The sequence below is a fragment of the Meriones unguiculatus genome, chromosome X (assembly GCF_030254825.1).
Source record: "Meriones unguiculatus strain TT.TT164.6M chromosome X, Bangor_MerUng_6.1, whole genome shotgun sequence".
Lineage (NCBI taxonomy): Eukaryota > Metazoa > Chordata > Mammalia > Rodentia > Muridae > Meriones > Meriones unguiculatus.
In genome coordinates this window covers 133675541-133695786 of record NC_083369.1, presented here as the reverse complement: position 1 = coordinate 133695786, position 20246 = coordinate 133675541, and the positions used below count along the sequence as shown (strand labels likewise).

General features: G+C 42.2%; 1 pseudogene; it reads right to left on the bottom strand.

The window, feature by feature from the left end:
* Positions 1 to 4076: 4076 nt before the first annotated feature.
* LOC110559947 (protein mago nashi homolog) lies at positions 4077 to 4515 on the bottom strand (annotated as a pseudogene).
* Between the last annotated feature and the right edge of the window lie 15731 nt (positions 4516 to 20246).

Below are 20246 nucleotides of genomic sequence, written 5' to 3'. Positions count from 1 at the left end.
GTAATGTAAATATCTGATATGCAGGATTTTCTGGTATGGGACCCCTGAAGGCCTCACAACTCACAGTTTTAGAACCACTGGTGTAAATAATTCCACCCTTCAGAGTTAAAATTAAGGATGGGTTAGAAAAGATCAGGCCCCACAGGTCTGATAGTCTCTCTCCTTGCCTCTTGGGTACCCCGCTCCTCTCCATCTGCAGGCTTCCACTCTGTCAAGTATATTGTACATGCTATACTTCATGGTTAGACTGCCTACTGTTTTTCCTTATTTCTCTCCATTGTTTATCATTAGAAAACAAGCACTTTGATAAAAGGAAGACTGTTCTCAGCCTGAGGATGTAACTCATTTGTAGAGTGCTTGCCTGTGTTTGCAGAGTATTTGCCTGGAGCACACAAAGCGTATAAACTGAGCATGGTGGCACAAGCCTGTAATTTCAGTTGGGAGGTAGAGGCATGAAGACCGGAATTCAAGGTCATCGATGGCTATATAGCAAGTTTCAGGCTAGCCTGGGCTACATAAGACCGACCCTATTTCAAAAACAAAACAAAAAAATGACTTTTTTTTTTTTTTTTACCCTCCATCCACTTCAAGTTCCCTTCTCCAGGAAACCAAATAGGAATCCTAGTGCCTGAATGAAGTATGAAGTAATGGAATTTATGAGTCTACTTTGATTTTTCCCTTTGAGATGGAGTCTCATGCACACCAGGCTGGCCTTGAACTCACTATATAACATTCAACTCCTGATCACACTACCTCCACCTCTCAATTGCCAGGTTTACAGATGCATACCACCACACTTGGTAGATGGATTCACTTTTAATCTCATTCTGGTCTTTAGCAGTGGGACCTCTGAGGGGGTTGGATAGTTACTGGATAGGGGCTCGTGGCTGAATCTTGGAAACTTTAAGGAGAGACCAGTGGAGGCACAGACGCATAGCTACATTCCACATCTCTCACGGTGCGTCAATCATTCTGGGAGTCTGTTTGCAAGCAGGCCATCATCAGATGTGAGACACTGAACCTCCCGCCCTGTCACTTAAATAAATCTCCTTTCTGCCTAAGACCTTAGTTAAAGGCAAAATGAACTGGGGGAGGAGCAGTAGGGGAGGAAGAGGTTTCACCGAAGCAAATTTTAAACAAAGGTAGCTTGAAACCAAAGCGTGAGCCAGAGGTTGGAGCCAACGAGCCACTATTTCATAGCAAAAGAGCCTCCAAGGAACAAATTATGTTCTTGACCATCCTTATATACAGAGAAAAAGAATACAAGAAGGAAGGACTGAGATTCTTCTAGAGTTCCAATCATGTTGATTGTGAAAGTCAGTGCTTGCTCTTACTATCCTCAATGATGTCTGCTGCCATGTAGTCTCTGTTAAATATGGGCTTCTATGTATTAAAATGTGTCTGGACTAGATGGTGAGAGCAGTCTGATTCTGGGACCCCACTAATTGCTAGTCCTTGTTGATGGAAAGGCCAAGGAATTTTCCACTCCTAGGAACTCTGGGAGATGGCCTTCCATCTCATGGTTCACTCCCTATCATTGTCTCACTTTTATTAGAGTTTTTAAGGCAAAAGCAGCCCTGATAGCCCCACAATTAAAAACACAAGCAACAGTGAGAAACAGAGAAAGCAGATTTTTTTTTTCCAGTGTGGCTGCATTGGGAAGAGGAAGAAATAATGAGATCCAGGGACTGCTCAACTTTGATTTGACACCAAGTTCAGGTTTCAATAGAAGACAGGAGGTATGCATAGCAAAGCAGTCCATGTCAGGGTGTAACGGTTCCATCACTGTGTTAGCTCTGCTCCATTCTTCATGGTACAGTAAGTTAATTTGTGAATCTCTGGGCGTATAGTCTTACCGTCATGTATAGCTGTCCTTACAGGAGAGGAAGTTTGTCCTGTAATGTTTGACTCTTCCCTGAATTAAAGGTAACTTAAGAGAAAACACAAAAGACTACAACTTACCTCTGTGCCTTCAGCCAACATCCAGAAACAAGATGAGGGCTGAGATGCTAGGTTTTCTTCTGTTTTATACATCCCACAGTCCTGCATGGGTAGTTAATGTTTCTAAGTGGCTGGTTTATTACCTGCTTAGCTTTCTGGGCCTGTAGGGATTTGTAGCAAATCTTGAAGCAGCTGGCTAGTTGCAGATTCCACCTCCTTGGAAAGGTTACCTGACATATAGGTTAGCTCTATGATTGGAGAAAGAGAATCAATTCCACCTTTTTGTGTTCCAAGGGCTCGAAAGAGGAAGGAATACTTGTGTTGTTCTTAGTCAAACCACCATCCACTACCTGCATACATCTTTTTGGAACAACATATGATGGTATCACTTGAACCAGGTATGGTCATTGCCTGCTCATGATAGCCAAGTTCACATCACATGATATTAACTTCATGAAATTAGGAGTAAATGAATGCAAATGTACTCTGAATAATTATAATGCTGCATCCTAAAAGCTGGATCTCATTATTTCTCAAGGGCTTGGGTGGTCCTACACCAGAGCACTTAAAAATATCAAAGCTATGGTTTTTTTTAAGACACATGATTATTTATTATTTCTTAACACAGATTATTTTGCATTTTGAGGGATTTGAACCCTGCACTTACCTCAGGAAACAGAAAACTGGCAAGAATAGGAGAACACACAAGGGCCCCAGCCCCAGACCTGAGTCTTGTTAATGAGTCACTCCTGTTAATATCTATTTCTAAAGATTGAGGGGGAAAAAAATCTCTCACTGTTGTCTGAATTTTAATGATGATTCCCTAAGATAGACAAAAAATTATTCTAATTCACTTTGATTTGGGTTTGGCTTTCATGTGGTCAGCAGATGTTTTCTGTGGGTTACAAAATGTGTTTTCTAAAATAAAATCAAGCAGTGGTGACAGAAATAAAAAGCACATCCCACACTGAGCCTGAATCCGACCCCCAGCAAAGCATTCTCCATGCTGTGCTCTTCAGGTCTCAATTAAATATTGGGCAAGTTCCAATGAGACTTGTTGACAGAAGTCAGGTTTTGTTTGTTTGTTTGTTACAGATCGGCTTTCTCTATGTAGCCCTGGCTGTCCTGGAACTCACTCTGTAGACCAGGCTGGCCTTGAGCTCTCTTCCTCCAGAGTGCTGGGACTAAAGGCAAGTGCTACCATGCCAGGCTAGGAATTAGGGTTTTAAAAACATCTTTTGAGATTCAAGTAAATCACTGTAAAGAGGCCAATTGTCAGCTCTCCATCAGGCTACTTCTTTGAGAACGCGGAAACGTCAGGACTGAGTATCAGACACTTTAGACCCTAGCATGGATGTCTGAGTCTAGGATGGGGGTCTGGGTGGTGGCTGAGTTACTTAGTTACCAACAGACCACCTGTGCTGCACAAATATCAGACAGAAGAACTCACTGTCTGGGCTTGTTCTTCTTGGCAGGACCCACCCAAGGCAATTTGCAAGTGGTGAACACAAACATTCTGTAAGTTCAGAAAGTCTCAAGAAAATTGCTCCATTTCATAACACAGCTCAATTATTGAGAATTGCAATAGGTTGTCTGTGTTTCTATAATGATTACTACTCAGAGTTGTCAGTAAGAATTATGAAGTTATTTCCATTTTTGTTGTTTGCCTTTGTCACTGACTTTTTTTTGTCATTGTCATTATTTTTGTTTTTCTGTTTTGAAGGACGATTGAGGATAATCTTGAATTTCTGATCTTTCTGCTTCTGTGTCTGAAGTGTTGGGCTTACAGACATGCCTTCCCACTCCCAGTGTATGTAGTGCTGGAGATCAAACCCAGGGTTTTCTGAATGCCTGGCAGGTACTCAATTACTGCATATACCTCCAGTTTCAAATATTGTATTCTTATAAATTGTTAATGTGTTTTCAGCACAAAAATAAACATTCCAAATGATAGATAGGTTACGTGGTGGAAAAAATAAGTAAGGACATTTTCCTCCATTCATTAACAATTTTTCTTTTTCTTTTTTTAAATTAAAGACCATCATTTATTGTTTATAAAAATTTTTCCAATACACAGAAAAATTCTAATTATGTTAACTAAAAACTTCCACCCCCTGATGTCCACAGTATCCAATCTAGATAGGTTTAGTCTTGAAGTATAATCCAATAAGACTAAAGACTAAACACTTCAGGACCTGGACAAGATAAGAAAACACTCGTAAGCCTTCTGGATCCGTGGATTGGCTGACATTAATAAGGGAACCAATTTTTCATGTTGTAAAAGAAATGTGTTCATTTCCAATGATGATTTCAAGCTCCTGCCACGCTACTTGTTAGGAGGGGGCCACAGAGCATCATCTTCTTTGATGATTTCATTGTCACCAATAATGCTCTTTAATTTTTTCATCACACTTTTATGTAATAACCCTCTTTCCTAATCATGACATAGTTTTTGCAATTGCTGTTGTTGGCATATTGCGATTTTCCATCAGGTTGGAACTCAAATTCCAGGAACTCGTGACTGAGCTTGCCTTTGTGACCCATGTGATAATTCAGGGAAAAGTTGCTCTCCATGGCTCACAAGAAACAATAAAGAGGAAACTTTTCTCATTAACAGTTTTTCATTGCACGTACAGTAAGATCTGAAGCAAGTGATGTGGTCCACAGGGCCTTACTCAGCTCACTGCCTGCCCAACCTGTCATTTGTTTTGCTGCAAAGACCCTCTTGCTATATGCATTTTGCCCCAGAAATGCCATCTCAGGTGAAACGGCCAAATTCAAGTTCTATTTTATAGCTTTATTTAGATAGTAACAGATTTAAGACATTGATAAGTCACCAGATAGGAACTCATTATATTTGCATCTAGAGTAATGCTGTGTCTTGAGCTAAAGAATGAGAAAGCTTTTTATAAGGAGTTGAAAGGATGAGAATTCCAAGGGATCACCCTACCCACCACTTCTCCAGAACTGAAAAGCTGATTTCTTCAGCTGCTGGAGATACTGACAAATGGTAACCTCCAATTCAGTTTTCCTTTAGATACTGTTCACAACAGAATAAAACCACTTCTTTGAGGTCATGATCCCCTTCCTGGGCAGCCCTCTCCTAAAGACTGATCAATGCAGGACTCTGCATTTGGAACAACTCATCAGGGCTTACTTACAAAGGTCCAGAAGGCCCCTGGAATCATATAAATCTTGGTTATAAATCATATAAATCTGCACCGAGCTCAAATATTCCTTCCTAATTCCATTTCTTTGCTCTCCCAGAAATGGTGATTGTTAGGCATTCAGCCGGTGGAGTTCCTCCATACAAATCTTAGGCTCTCAGTTGTAGCCTGTAGTGATGGTTAGATGCTAAAAGCAATATGTCTGTTGTTATTAAAGAGATGAGAAGCTGAGACTCACAGATAAACTTTGGGCAGAATTCAGGGAGTCTTATGGAAGAAGGATTCGATGATGGAAGGACCTGGAGGGGACAGGAGTTCAAGGAGACCAACAAAGCTAAAAGTTTTGAGCCCAGGTGCCCATGCAGAGATTGACGCACCAACCAAGGACCATGCATGGAGAGGACCTAGAACCCCTGCGAAGATGTAGCCCATAGGCAGCTCAGTCTCCATGTGGCTGCCCGAGTAAGGGGAGAAGGGGTTACATCTGTCATGAACTCAGTTGCCTGCTCGTTGATCACTTGCCCCTGGCAATGTGGCCTTGCCAGGCCACAGAAGAAGAGGATCTAGGCAAGTCCTGATGAGATTTGATATGTTAGGGTCAGATGGCAGGGGAGGAGAACTCCCTCTTTCAGTGGAATAGTGGAAGGAGATAAGAGGTAACGGAAGGAGAGTGGGCTGGGGAGGAAATGAGGGAGGGGGCTTCAATCAGAACATATAATGAATATTTTTTCATTATTAAAATTTATTAATTAAATTTTTATTTTTTATATTAATTACAGTTTATTTACTTTGTATCCCAGCTATAGTCCCCTCCCTCATTTGCTCCCAATCACACCCTCCCTCCCTCATCTCCTCCCTGCCCCTCTCTAAGTCCACTGATAGGGGAAGTCATCCTCCACTTCCATCTGACCATAGCTTAGCAGGTCTCACCAGGACTGGCTGCAATGTGCTCCTCTGTGACCTAGCTAGGCTGCTCCTCCCACGGGGGTTCGGGGGGGAGGTCAAAGAGCTAGCCACAGAGTTCATGCCAGAGACAGTCCCTGTTCCCCTTACTTACCCCTTACTAGGCTGCCATGGGCTACGTCCAAGCAGGGGTTCTAGGTTATATCCATGCATGGTTCTTGGTTGGAGAATCAGTCTCAGACAAGCCCCTGTGCCCAGATATATTTGGTCCTTGTGGAGTTCCTGTACTCTCCAGGTTTTACTAACTCTCTCTTCTTTCATATGATTCCCTGCACTATGCCCAAGGTTTGGTTATGAGTCTCAGCATCTGCTTTACTACCATGCCAGGTAGAGTCTTTCAGAGGCACTCTGTGGTAGGCTCCTATCCTGCTTCTTGTTTTCTCCTACTTCCAATGTCCATCTCATTTGTCTTTCTAAGTAAGGATTGATGACCTTACCCCGGGTCCTCTTTCTTGTTTAGATTTTTTTTTTTTTTCAATGCAGTTTATTCAGGAACCTTGAACAATCATCTGACCCTGGGGAAAGCCAGCCCACAGCTTAAATAGCCTCTGGGTAGCCAACCCAGGCGTGCCACGTGGGCAATACAGATAGGTCCAAATACATGGAAGCAAGCCAGATCCTCAGCCTTAGCCAAATGTGGAATTGTTCGTGACAGAGAGCACTCACCATCGGGAAGGTGGAAGGCGGAAACCAGCTCCATCTTTAAGGCACAGCATTCCGCAGCTCTCTACAGTTCCCCCTTTTTGTTTTAGACGCATCAGGCAAGAGTAGAGGTCTGATCTCTGATATTAGAAATAAATTGGGACTTTGTACCGATGTTCATTTAGGTGTCATCCACCCAAAGAGCATCAGACCTGTCCGATACCTTTTTCTCAGAGGCGGGACCTGGGGTATCAACCCGCATGCAATCAGACATGCTCTTCTCTGGGTCCAAAGCGGCTGACCCTGAGTGCAGTGCTTAGCCTCGCATCCTGAGCGTAACATTTTAGCTTTTTATGGTATCCAACCATGCTTGGGGCAAATGTCCTGCTCCAATGGCTGTAAAGGCCTGAATGATCATGGCTGCATCACACTGTTGTGAGACTCTAATCTTGCATATATACCACAGGCAAACCAAGGAGACCAACACCAGAATTGTTTAGATTCTTTAGGTGACCAGATTTTAGTATGTTTTTCCTATAAAAAAGAAAAGGAAAAAGAAAAAATAAAGGGATGAGAAAAGACTCTAAGAGTTTGTGTCACAGTCTTGCTTTTCTTCACACTTTAATGGGAGTGCACATGCATATCAAAATGACAGTACGTTTTCCTTATTCTTAAGGAAAAAAAAGAATAGCTGGGCATAGAAAAGCAAAGCACACACATTTAATCCCAGCACTCGGGAAGCAGAGGCAAGCTGATCTCTGTGAGTTGGAGGTTAGCCTGCTCTACAAAGATAGTCCAGGACAGCTGAGGCTATACACAGAGAAACCCTGTCCTGAACATTTCCCCCTCCAAATAGAATAAATTAATTATATATAATAATGGGTTTCAACATGACATTTCTATACATGTACATAATATATTTGAACATATCCATCCTCCATTACTTTCTCTTGTCCCTCTCCAACTCTTTCCAACTAGTTCCTGTTTTACTTTCATGCCCTTTTTTGTTAGTGGTGATCCAGCAAGATTCATTAGGATTTCATGGGTTAAGGGTTATTTACAAGAGCATGGACAATTTTACCAGTAGCTACATAAGTAAAGAATGTTTTTCCTTCCCTCAGCAACTTCCCTCAGCCTGTAGAGCCGGGGAGGGGTGGGGTTTGTGAACCCATTGTTCATTTGCATGGGGAAAAAGTAGCTTAAGGGAAAATAAATACATAAAAGAAGAAAAGAAAAGTAGCTCGTCATTCTGAAAAGATGTGAAAACGAGTCGACGCCAGAGTGACTCATATGCCTCATCCCAAGAAAGCTGCTGTAGAACAGATGAGGATTCTTCATTGGGGTCTACCCAGGGCACTATGCCTCTAATCCAGTAGTTCTCAACGAGCAGGCTGCACTCTCTTCAGGGAATGACACTTCCACAAGGGTCACCTAAGACCATCGGGAAAACACAGGTATTTACATTACAATTCGTAACAGTGGCAAAATTACAGCTGTGATGTTGCAACGGAAATAATTTATGGTTGAGGTCAACACAACATGAGAAACTGTATTCAAAGGAAGATTGAGAACCACTGCTAATTTCTCCTTGAGGGAACTCAGCAGTTCCCATATCTCATGTTCATCCTTGTCTGCTGGGAAAGAAATGATCCTGCAGCCTGAGGAGCCTCCTGGTTGGCAGTCAAATTTCTTTCCTTCCATCTAACCAAGGGAGACTACTCTCTGTTCATTTATCATGTGCTGTACAAGTATGAGGGCCTCATTTCAGATCCTAGCACCCATGTGAAAAATTTGGCATGGAGGAAGGTACACCTTTAAGTCCAGTACTCGGGGTAGGGATGAGTAGAGACAGGAGCATCTCTGGCATTTGTGGGCCAGCCAGTCTAACTGAATCAGTGAGCCCCAGGTTCAGTGAGAGATGCTGTCTCACAAAATGAGGAGACACCCAGTGGTCTCTACACACATGTGCACGGACATGAATGCACACCTGAATACATATGCATACACACATATCCCCTTCCCCACATACATATGCACACATGGAGGGGGGGAGGTGGGGATTCTTTATATGAAATTCTTAATTTTTTCCCTCTCCCCTATGCAGTAGTCCTGAGATTTATCTCAGATGTGGCAAGGCACACTATAGCACACATTTTCATTCATTCATTCATTCGTTCATTCATTCATTCATACATTGGTTCATTAATTCAGCAGTTACTTAACAAATCTTCTATGTACCACACTTTGTAAGAAGATGTAGATGCTTACATCTTTTTCTTCTGGAAAACCTACTGCTGCCTCTCCCTTAAGATATTATCTTAACTCTCCACTCTTTTTTTTCTTTTTTTGCTAAAAGATCACTCCTCAACCCCAGATTCTCTGTTGCCTCATCCGTCCTTTCATTTCTAAGACTGTGTAAACACTTTGCTCTCCTCCACGCTCTTAAAATTCTTTTCTGCCACATCACGGTGTTAGAGTAACTAACACTACAAGGAACAAACAGCTGCCTGTTTTCTGGGGGGAAAAAGACAGCATGTTAAAAAAATGGTGCTGGTCTAACTGGATGTCTACATGTAGAAAAATGCAAATAGATCCATCCTTATCACCCTGCACAAAACTAAAGTCCAAGTTAATCAAAGACCTCAACATAAAACTAGACACTAAATCAGTTAAAAAAAAAAAGTGGGGAAGAGCCTTGAACTCATTGGCACAGGAGACAACTTCCTGAACAGAACACCAACAATCAACAATCAATAAATGGGACCTCATGAAACTGAAAAGCTCTTGTAAAGCAAAGGACACTGTCATCAAAACAAAACGACAGCCTATGGACTGGGAAAGGATCTTCACAACCCTATATCTGACAGTGGGCTAATATACAGAATATATAAAGAACTCAAGAAGTTAAAAGCATCAAATCAAGTAATCCAATTAAAAAATGGACTACAGAGCTAAACAGAGAAAAGAAAGACAGACAGACAGAGGCAGAAAGGAAACCACAGTAGGCAGGTGACCCAACGTAAGAGCAGAAATATGGATAATAACTGAAGAAAGTCAGGGCAGAGAGCTGAAAAACAGCCACTTCGGCTGGTAATGAGGAAGACACTCAGTGTGGCAGATACCTTCAATTTGCTTCCTGGCCATATTTCCAGAATGCACAGACTCTAAGTCCCAGGGTCCTATGCAGCTAGCTGAGTCATGTGACAGGTGGTTAACAAATCAGATAGAGGAGACAATGATGTCTGTGTATTTATAAAACATCCTACAACATTCTTTCCTGCCTCTCCCAGCTTAGTAGCAGCTGTCTGAGGACAAAGGATCTAAGATAGAGCTTTAGAAGGAAAGTGTGACATGCCAACCCAGAGCAATGGTGCCCAGCACCATCCTCAGCCTATACTGGTCTGTGACAGATGCAAGAAATATAAGCTAAAGGAATATCAAATGGCAGAGAAACATTTAAGAAATGCTCAACATCCTTAGTCATCAGGGAGATGCAAATCAAAACAACCCTGAGATTTCACCTTACACCTATCAGAGTGGCTAAGATCAAAAACTCAAGTGACATTTGCTGGAGAGGTTGTGGAGAAAGGGGAACCCTCCTCCACTATTGGTGGGAATGTAAACTTGTACAACCACTCTGGAAATCAATCTGGCGCTTTCTCAGACAATTAGGAATAGTGCTTCCTCAAGATCCAGCTATACCACTCCTAGACATATATCCAAAAGATGGTCATGTACACAACAAGGAAATTTGCTCAACCATGTTTGTAACAGCTTTATTTGTAATAGCCAGAATCTGGAAACAACCCAGATGTCGCTGACTGAGGAATGGATACACAAGAAATTGTGATACATTTACACAATGGAATAAAAACAAGGAAATCATGAAAATTTAAGGCAAATGTTGGGAGCTAGAAGAGATCATCTTGAGTGAGGTATCCCAGAAGGAGAAAGACACTCAGGGTATCTAGACAGAAAAGTTTTATAATGAAAGTTCTTATCTCACAAACCTTCCCAAGGGCTCAAAACTCCCAAAGACTGTGCTGGCCTAATTTTCAAAACGTCCCTCCTGCCGTGTAACAAGAGTGACATCTACTGGACCAAAGGCAGACTTCTTTATTTTGGAAAGTGCCAGAAAGAACACTCACTCCCTTTTTAAAAATTGTAAGTTGTCTTTGCTTTTGTTATCATTATTTATTTTAGAAATGTGTCCCCATTGTTTATGTAGAGTCATTAGGCAGGCTTGGGCAAGGGTGTCAGGCCAGAATTTGGTTTCTTCCAAAAGGAGTCATTTGCAAGATAGGGCTGAAAGGAAACCATGGAGCTCCACTGGGCGCAAATGAAGAATTGCAAGAGGGAAGCTCAGAACATCTAGCCAACTGCAAGGTGTATCTGAGTATGGGGCCTCATGAGACTATATGTCTGTGTTCCATGAAAGCAGGCTCTGGGAGAAGAGGCTTTGAAAGAAGACACCTCCGAAGGGAGAGCAGGGGACAGACAACTTGATAACCTTGTAGCTCACAAATGGCCTCAGGGCCATGTTTTACTCTCAGGGAAGTGGAACCAAGGATGAAGTGACCTATCAATCATGGGCTATATATAGCAGAGTTGGTGGAGTGCCTGAGTAACAACGTGGGAAGCCCTGGGTTCAAGCCCAGTATCACAGAAAGCAGGTGTGGTGGTACACGGGTGGAATCCCCACATCTGGGAAATGGAGGCTAGAGAATCAGAAATTCAGGGTCATCCTTGTATGCACAGGGAGTTCCAGGACAGCCTGGGGATGCAACAGACTCCATCTCAAAAAAAGTGAACTACAAGCTGAAGAGGGGTCCAAGTTACACCTCAGGGACCACCAAAGCATTTCTCATATTACTCGGTAAAGTCTTGAAGATGAGTCAGACTTGGGTAGAAGTTAGGGGAAACAGGCTACCTTAAGATCTTTTAGATGTCCTAGAGGAAGGCACTGTGTGGATACATTCCTGTTCTTGTTTCATTCCCTAAGCTTCACTGGCCCGGCATTCCGTGCTTGTTGAATGAAGAAAAAGAAAGCAACGATGTGAGAAGAAGCCAGCCTTTTCTTCATAGCAAGGGGTGGCATAGTTAGCTCCAAGTGAGTACTTGCTCCGTGTCAGGCACCGGCACTCAAGCTCACCACAAACCTCTAAGTGGGTTGTGTCAATTCAAGGAATTCTGTTCACAGCCCTGGAATGTGGGTCTGTGGTCATAGCCATTTTAAACTTTGACATCTCCTCCTTCATTTTGTGTCTGGCTCCTTATACTTATATTTGGGCTTATAACCCTGTTCAACTCTTCCTGTAGGCATGTTAACAGCTTAAGGAATGTACACCTAAAATGAGTACTTCTCCATGTTCGCGGCTAAAAACACCAAAACAAGAGTAAATGCAATGTTTTCAACAGCTTGCCAAGTGCCAGTTCTTACAGGCTTCTTTCAGACCGCTGGAGTGACACCTAGAAGTCATTGCCCTGCATGTTCCAGAGATGGTGGGGGCAGTTGAGGCTTTAGGTATATTGTCCATGATGACACTCTATCCTTCCAACCAGAAGCAATAGTCACATTGAACCTCCCATGACATGGCATGGGTCTGATATATATCCTGTGAATCGAATGGAGATTGAAGGAACTCTGACCAGCCTGAATGTGGTGATCATGGCTCTGGCCGGCCTGGCTTTTCTGTCCCATTCGTTCTGGCTTACTAAGAACAATTGGATTACCTTCCTAAAGCTAGCTAATAAGGTCTATTCCCTTATTTGGCCACTTCCTCCTCCTGAGGCTGAGGACCAATGTCCAGCTATCAAAGTATTGAAGCCAGAAATTAAAAGCCCCCTTTGGCTCAGCTAATTAACATGTCCAATTAAAATTAAACACATCAACTTAACATGGGGTTTCATTTTGTACCTTTATAAACTGCCAGTTTCCTATGTCCCGTGTCTGTTTCTTCTCTATCCAGGAGACTATCCAGACTGCCCTCCAGGACAAATACTTTTTCCTCCTCTTCCTTGTTCTCGTCCCCTCCTCCCTTGTCTTCTATCTCCTGTTCTTGTCTCTTATTGTCTTCTCTTTGTCTCTCTGGGGCAAATAAATCTCCTTTGTGCTGGGAACTTGGTGTTGGGGGTCCTGAGCAGATACTGATCTCTTATAGAGATTGTCCTGAGAACAGTGGCAATTTCTGTGGGCACCTGGGCAGGATAACTTCTCTGATGTAGATAAGACCTTGAGTAATAGTGTTTCGGTTGTTTTTCTTATTGCTGTAACCAAATGTCTAACCGATGCAACATATCTGTCTTCAAAATAAACATTGTCAGCACTTGCAAAATGCATAGGCATTTACTATCCTAAGAGAGTAAATGTTTAGGATAGCACTATGTTTTGGTGGTAATTTTAAGCCCAGCCAAGTTTTCAACAGCTTGCCAAGTGCCAGTTCTTACAGGCTTTTACAGGTAAGCCTGTAAAATTACCACCAAAACATTTACTATCCTAAGAGATTTATTTTGACTCACAGTTTGAAGAGATACAGTCCATCATGGCAGGAAGAGGCATGAGATGGAGTGGTTCTTGGCTGTAGTAACTGCTTTCTCAAACCTGGATATATCAGAAAGCAAAGAAAGGGTATCAGACAGGAACAGATGAGTTTCAAGTTTCAAGGCCTACAGCCCAAAGATTCACCTCTTCCAGGTAGGTTCTACCTCCCAAAGGTCTTCAACACCCCTCCTCACCCAAACAGTACCATTAGCTAGAGACAAAACATTTAAGCACATGATAATATGGAAAGAACATGTTATATCCAAACGATAAAAATGATCAACCAGACTACAGTTTGACCAAGACTCTGTGCATTATCTCTTGCCTCCCTTCCCATAGGCAGAGAGTTCATGTCTATATTACCAAAGACATCTAAAATGCTTCATCTCTTTTGTCTTTCCAAGCTGGTTGTATTCATTAAAGCCCTTTCGTAATGTGATGGCTATTCTTTACTGAAAACTTGGCTGGGCTTAAAATTACCACCAAAACATAGTGCTGCCTGTGTCTATGAGGATGGTTCCAGAAAAGCTTAATTGAAAAGATCCACCCTGGACTGTGGGTGGTACTATCCCAGGGGCTGGTGGCCCAGCTTGAATGAAACAGAGAAAGGGAGCTGAACACCAAACTTCCTCTCTCCTTAAATGTGGAAATAATGTGGTCAAGCTATCTAGTGCTCCCACCACCATAGTTTCTATGCCATTATGGACTGCATCCTCAAATGGCCCCAACTAAATAAATTCCTTCCCCTTTGCTTCTTGGTCTTAAGAATACAAAACAACTAATACACCTTCCTTCTACCATTACTTTCCTTTTGATATGGTGGTTAGGCAGTCTGGACCTAGCTTGTTTCTGAAGTCAGCCCAGGACTCTGGTAACAAATTCTTTCTTGGATGTGGGTCCTGGGTCAGAGGGCCCATTTGGACAATGAGCTGCATAGTGGAGAGGACAGAGGTGAGATCTGGTCTCCGGACAGACGTACACTTCTGTTTGTCATCTTCAGTTCCACACACGTTTCCTTGGCAGTTTCATCAGCAAGTGTTGACAGTAAATGCCTGTGCATTTTGCAACTGCTGACAAAATTTATTTTGAAGTCAGATATGTTGCTGCCTTTTTGTTGTCAATATCAAGTACGCATTTGTTTTCCTTTGCTTACAGTCAGACTGTGAGATATCTTCCTGTCAGTTTGTTCTTGTGACATCTGGTGGCATCAAACATTTTGGGAGACAGAAATGACTTGCTACATTATGTCGCACTGTATTCCACTGGTGTCTGATGCCACTTTACTTCCACTCCTGGGACACTCCAATAAAGCTGTCTTTGTTGCATGTGTATGTGTGTGGTGTGTGCCTATGTTTACATATATGTGGGTGCAGGTGTGTGTGTGCCAGTGGTATCCCAAAATTGATGTTGGGTATCTTCCTTTGTTGATCTCCACCTTAAATATTGAAGTAGAGCCTCTCTTTTGAACCCAGCTGATTCGGCTAGTCTAGCTGCTAGTTTGCTCCAGAGATGCCATGTCTCTGTCTCCAGTGTGCTGGATTACGGGTCCACCACGGTGCCCTCTTAGCTTTTGTATGACTTTTGTGGATCTGAACTCTGATCCTCACACTTGTGCATCTCCCCAATTGTCAGATGCAGCTTTTTCAAGATTTTCTTTCTGTGTTCCCACCCGTCTGGCCCATCACAGCTTCCTTTTCTACATCTCTACCCACACCCACCTCTGCCTTTAGCAACAATGATTAACTTTATGCTTCAGATTACAGACTCTGACTGCTCTGCTTTTCCTGGATGGGAAAGAAGAGCTGAAGACTCAGAAATGGTAGACAGGGACCATTAGAGTGATCTGAAATATTCAGTCTGTGCAGGACTGTCAGAAAAATCAGCTCTAGGGACCTTCGCTGTCATGTTCATGAATTGAGAGAAAAAGCTCATCTTTGTAAGGCAAACTTACACATATGAAATAAAGTAAAATAATCAATCATTCAATGTTCACTCTGCACTGGATTTGAAGAGGCATACTTAGTGTTTATTGCTGGAGAAAGTAAACAAGATAATTCTCATGGATTGCTTTAGTTTTGTTTTGTTAATTTAAGAGCTGGAGGTCTTTCTTCTAGACTTAAAAATAGTTTTATTATTTTATTTTGTGTGTATGGGTGCTTCACTTGCTGTACATCTGTGTACTATGTATGTGCCTGGTGCTCTCCGAGGCCAAAAGGTGTAAGATCTGGAACTAGAGTTACAGGTGGTTGTGAACTGCTGTGTGTGTGTGTGTGTGTGTGTGTGTGTGTGTGTGTGTGTGTTTTAAAATAAGGGATGCATGTCTAGCATTCTTTGAAAAATAGAGAAATCATCCATCACCAAAATAATATCTGCTGCCCCATATTGGAAAGGGAACAGTTCTCTCTGACTCCAAAAGCAAGCATGTTTGCTTACTGTTTGTTCACTGTAAAAGATAAAGGTTTCCCCCAATAAAAATTTTCTCAGCTGTGATACAGCTCCATTGCTTATGCAGCATTTATCTGGGATGCTCTGGGTAGCATCTGTAGAACTTTAGAGGCAAAAATCTTCTGATGTGAACATGAATCTCAAACTTCTATGACTCAAGAATAATGAGATAGGCTGTTAAGATGGCTCAGGGGATAAAGGTGCTTGCCAACAAGCCTGGCAAATTGAGTTCTATCCCTAGGACATACATGGTAGAAGGAGAAAACTGACTCCTGCTAACTGGCCCTTGACTTCATGCTTGTACTCCTATAAATACACTCAACCCAATAAATGAATGTGGTAGAATTTCAAAAAGAAGAATGAAAGCTTTGCTCTGACATTTGTACCTGATAGTACTCATTATACTGTTTCAGAGAAAGCCTTCAGTTTGTGAGTACAGCTAGCTCTCAGATACTTCACAGTTCTTGAATCTGCCAAAATACCACAATTTCATGTATCTCCCTGAGTACCAATGAAATATATAGTTTTAAAGTTGAGGTGTGCATGCTGGAATCAATGAGAAGGAGGGTAATGCCAGTATTCAAGGCTCAACCATTATTAATAGTTAACAGGAAGGTGTGATAACACAAATAGGAGTTAAAGCAGTGAGAGTTTAAGTCAGGGTCTGAACTTTCTCTTTGTCATGGGCTCCAGTCCAGGAACTAGCCTTTTCTCCAAGCCTCAGCTTTCTGGCTGGCACTGCCTTACCCATCACATGACTTTACAGAAACAGTCTGATTTTACAGTAAAAGCCTTTACCATCCCACATTCTCAGCCACCTTGTCTCTATGCTTGGCAGGACAGAGTGTCTTTGGCAGGACCATTTGTCCTGACTGTCATTTTGAATTGTGATTATGGTTTGTCTCAATCCTTACTCCCCATCCTGGCTGAACCTTGGATGTGACCTGGCCTGTTCTCTAGTGTACACCTTCTTTAGGGCTGGATTTTGTGCCAATCTTCCTTCTTAGATCCATGTCCCTGTGTCAAAGTTGTGTAAGGTCTAGACATTCGATACTAGCTTGCCAACACAAGGGAAGTTATGAAGTACAAGATCCAAAGCACAGAGTTAAAAGAGAATGTGTTTCTCAACTAAGATAAACGTTTGCCCCTGGAGACATTTAACAGTGTGTGGAGAAATCTCGGTTGTCTCTAATAGGGGATGGGAGGCTACTGGTGTCTAGTAAGCAGGTTCTAGAAAGATTGCTAAACATCCTAAAGTAGACAGGACAGACTCCACAATGAAACACCAAATGCCAGTAGAGTTAAGGCGGTGAAACTTGGAGCTATATGAAAGATGTTCCTTTTGATTTGGTTGCAGATCAAATCAGAGTGTGGCCCACCACTTCTGGTGTCACTCACAAAGCAGACTTTGAGAACAATGGTGGGACAGTGATTCTTAACTCTGCTTGACTGCCTTTTCTACTTGTAGTTATGAAGAACCAACAAAATTTGCACTGACAAGGTCAAAGTCAATCTGGGAAACTAGCTAGCATCAAGGAGAGATAGACCCAACTGTGTAAAACTTTGGCTGTGGGTTTCTGTTTTCTCTGAGATCTGGTTGCAACTCTAGCTTCAAGGTTGGTTAACCAGAGCAGATCTAGTCCTTTGGTCAAGTTGGAGTCTATTAATTGACTTTAGAAAAGTCCAAGTGATACAAATGTTTGCAATCAGAAGTCTTCAGAAGTTTAGGCATGTTGATACTCCAACTAATACACTTTGGTAGATGCATGAGGTCAGTCAAAAAGAGACCACATAGCAAGTACTACTCACTGTGTGACATTTGCAGACTGTGGTGGATTGTCTCTCCCACTTTGGTGGATCTTTCTCACCTGCTCTGGAAGGTCTTTGGTGAAACCTCAAATAAATGCGTGTTCTCGGGTAAGTGAAAGAAATTTGTATGGTGGTGTATGACTTCTGGGTGACTTATAATATAGAGGAACTAACCTGTAGATGTAAAAATTGGGGAAAGAGCAACCACCATGATATTAATACCATGTCATTTGTGGCCATTTCCATCACCCAATCATTAATTATAACTGTGATTTAAGTTTGCAGATTGCATTTAGAATTAGGTCTAAGGCAAATGAATGTCTGGGTCATTTGTTTTATACTTCAGTAAACTCACATATCCCTAAGGTAGTACTTTCAGTTACATAACTAATCTTTCATCAGAGTGGGTCACATATGTTTTTTTTTTAATTCTTATCTTCACAAAACATTTCTAAACTAAGCCATTTGATTTTTCAGCTCCCAAATGTGAAAAGCATATTTTCTTTCCCAAAGAAACAAATTGAAGTGTGTAATAACAATGATATCATACTACCTTACTAGGAAAAGGACAGGGAAATAAATGGTGGCTCTGGTTAGACCACAGTGTCATCTAAAGAAAGCCCTGTTCTCCAACAATGGTTCTGTCTCCAGGCATTGTCTTGGACATGGAGAGTTTCCAGGACTTCTTCCATGGTTCTCTCAGCAACCACATTAGATGGCCTGCTGGTGACTCCGATGTCATTCCTCAAGTCTCTCTCACTCGACATAGAACACAGAGTGGATTCAACAGTCTAAACCCAGGGTGTCTTTCCTATTTAGTGAAGACAATACTTCCTAAGTCTGTTTTATGTGAATAAACGGCTGCCTTTGAAATCAAAACAAGAAAACCTCAAGCGACAGCAGAGGGCGCTCTTCGCTCTACCACTGGATTACCAGGCTGGTCACCTTGAGGAAGGATTTTGTATTGTTTTTCTGAGATCCTGGAGCTGACAATGGACACACATTCCAGCATGAGATGACGCACTCAAGACTTCCACAATCTCCTGGCTTCCCTTCCCTTCTCTTTCTCATCTCTGAGCAACCCTAGATTTGGAGAAATCCAGAGTAACATCAAGAGTTGGGAGGAGCCACCTTGAACTCTGCAGAGTACAGATTGTTTCCGTACAGCTTTAGGTATTTCATCTAGGATTAGAAGCCCGGCCTCTCTTGGGAGGCCTAACAGTCAAGGTGAAGGTCAGCGGGGGTTTCTGCTCCAGTTCTGCCCATCTAAGAGAAAGACAGAAGGAAACTATGTTGTCCAGACCCTTCACATGCTTATCCTTCTTTTCTCATTGCACCACTCTTTGTTTGAGACCAACAGGGTATTTACTGTCAGTGGGCCATAATGAAAGTCACACAGCACATGCTGGGGCAGAATGGGAGATGCTTGAGAAGATCCAGTTCAGAGGATTGTGGGTGAATAAAACCCACATAATAGCTTCCGTAAGAAGAGCTGGCCTAGCAGTAACTGCAAACTGCAGCCAGCCAGCAATACTGCTAGAAGGCAAGTGGGAGACGTCATTGCAAAAAAATGGAAGATTCTAGATATTTTCCTCAGAGGCCTATAAAAAAAAACAGTGAGTCTGGAAATATCTAAACCTTGGGTCAGACATTTTTTTTTTCTGTATTTGTTCTAGATAAAATGTTCACTTTCTTTATCGAATTCCCTTTATTTTCATCAGCTATTGTGGTTTGGATGTGGACTTTTCATTCTTCTCCATTTGCCCTGCAAAGAGGGCTACAGCATTCCCAAATAAGGCAAAGGGTTCCTGCCTGTCTCTGCATGTGGTCATGGCTGGGCTATGTGTAAAGGGAGCCAATGAAAAGGCAAAACCTCAGCCATGTTTGGAAAGTCTCCTGCTTTCTGCCTGGAGAAACGTGACTCATTCTCTGGAAGTGAGCGGAGGGTGAATTTCGGCTTTTATGTCTTTGAGCCTACAGGCTTAGTAGTGAGGGCTTTTAGCCAGAGCATGGCATACATTTACCATCAATCATCTTAAACTCTTTCTTTGATTTGGAGAGACAACATGTGGGAAATGTCATCTGTCACCATTTTCCTCCCCTTAACTGCTTACCATTCTCTATTTTTTTTTTAAGTAGTGACATCATCTGCTAAGGTAGACACAATATTCCAGGGTGATAGTCACGTCCTAGAAGATCATCTTTTTGATCTCTAACCTTCAAATGTTTACTTAAAAACAATAATAGCCTTCCCTCAAAACTCTTGCCACAAACGTGTTCTAATACTGGCTGGTAGCTGACGAGTAGGTGGAAGCTCTTTGGAGCAATCACCTATGAGGCAGCATAGATCTCACTCAGTACCTGCACACTGAAGAAGCAGGTCAAGGAAAAGGCCATGCCGTGCTATGCTGAGTGGACTTTGGAAACCATAGCTAAGAGGAACACTGAGTTCTGAATGGCTTGTCCACCTGCATGTGGCTTGATTCAAACTTCTTCAACTTTTTATGTGTGGATGCAAGAGCATATGTGTATGAATCTAGAGGTCAGAAAATAACTCTAAATGTGCATTAGGTGCCTTCTGTCTTTTATTGGAGATCAGGTCTCTCACTGGTCTAGAACTTCACAAAGCAGACTAGGTTAGCTGGCCAGTGTGCCCCAACAATTTGTCTGTCATCTAGCCATCATGGCAAGCACCATGATGCCCAGTTTTGGTTTTGGTTTTATTTTGTTTTGTTTTA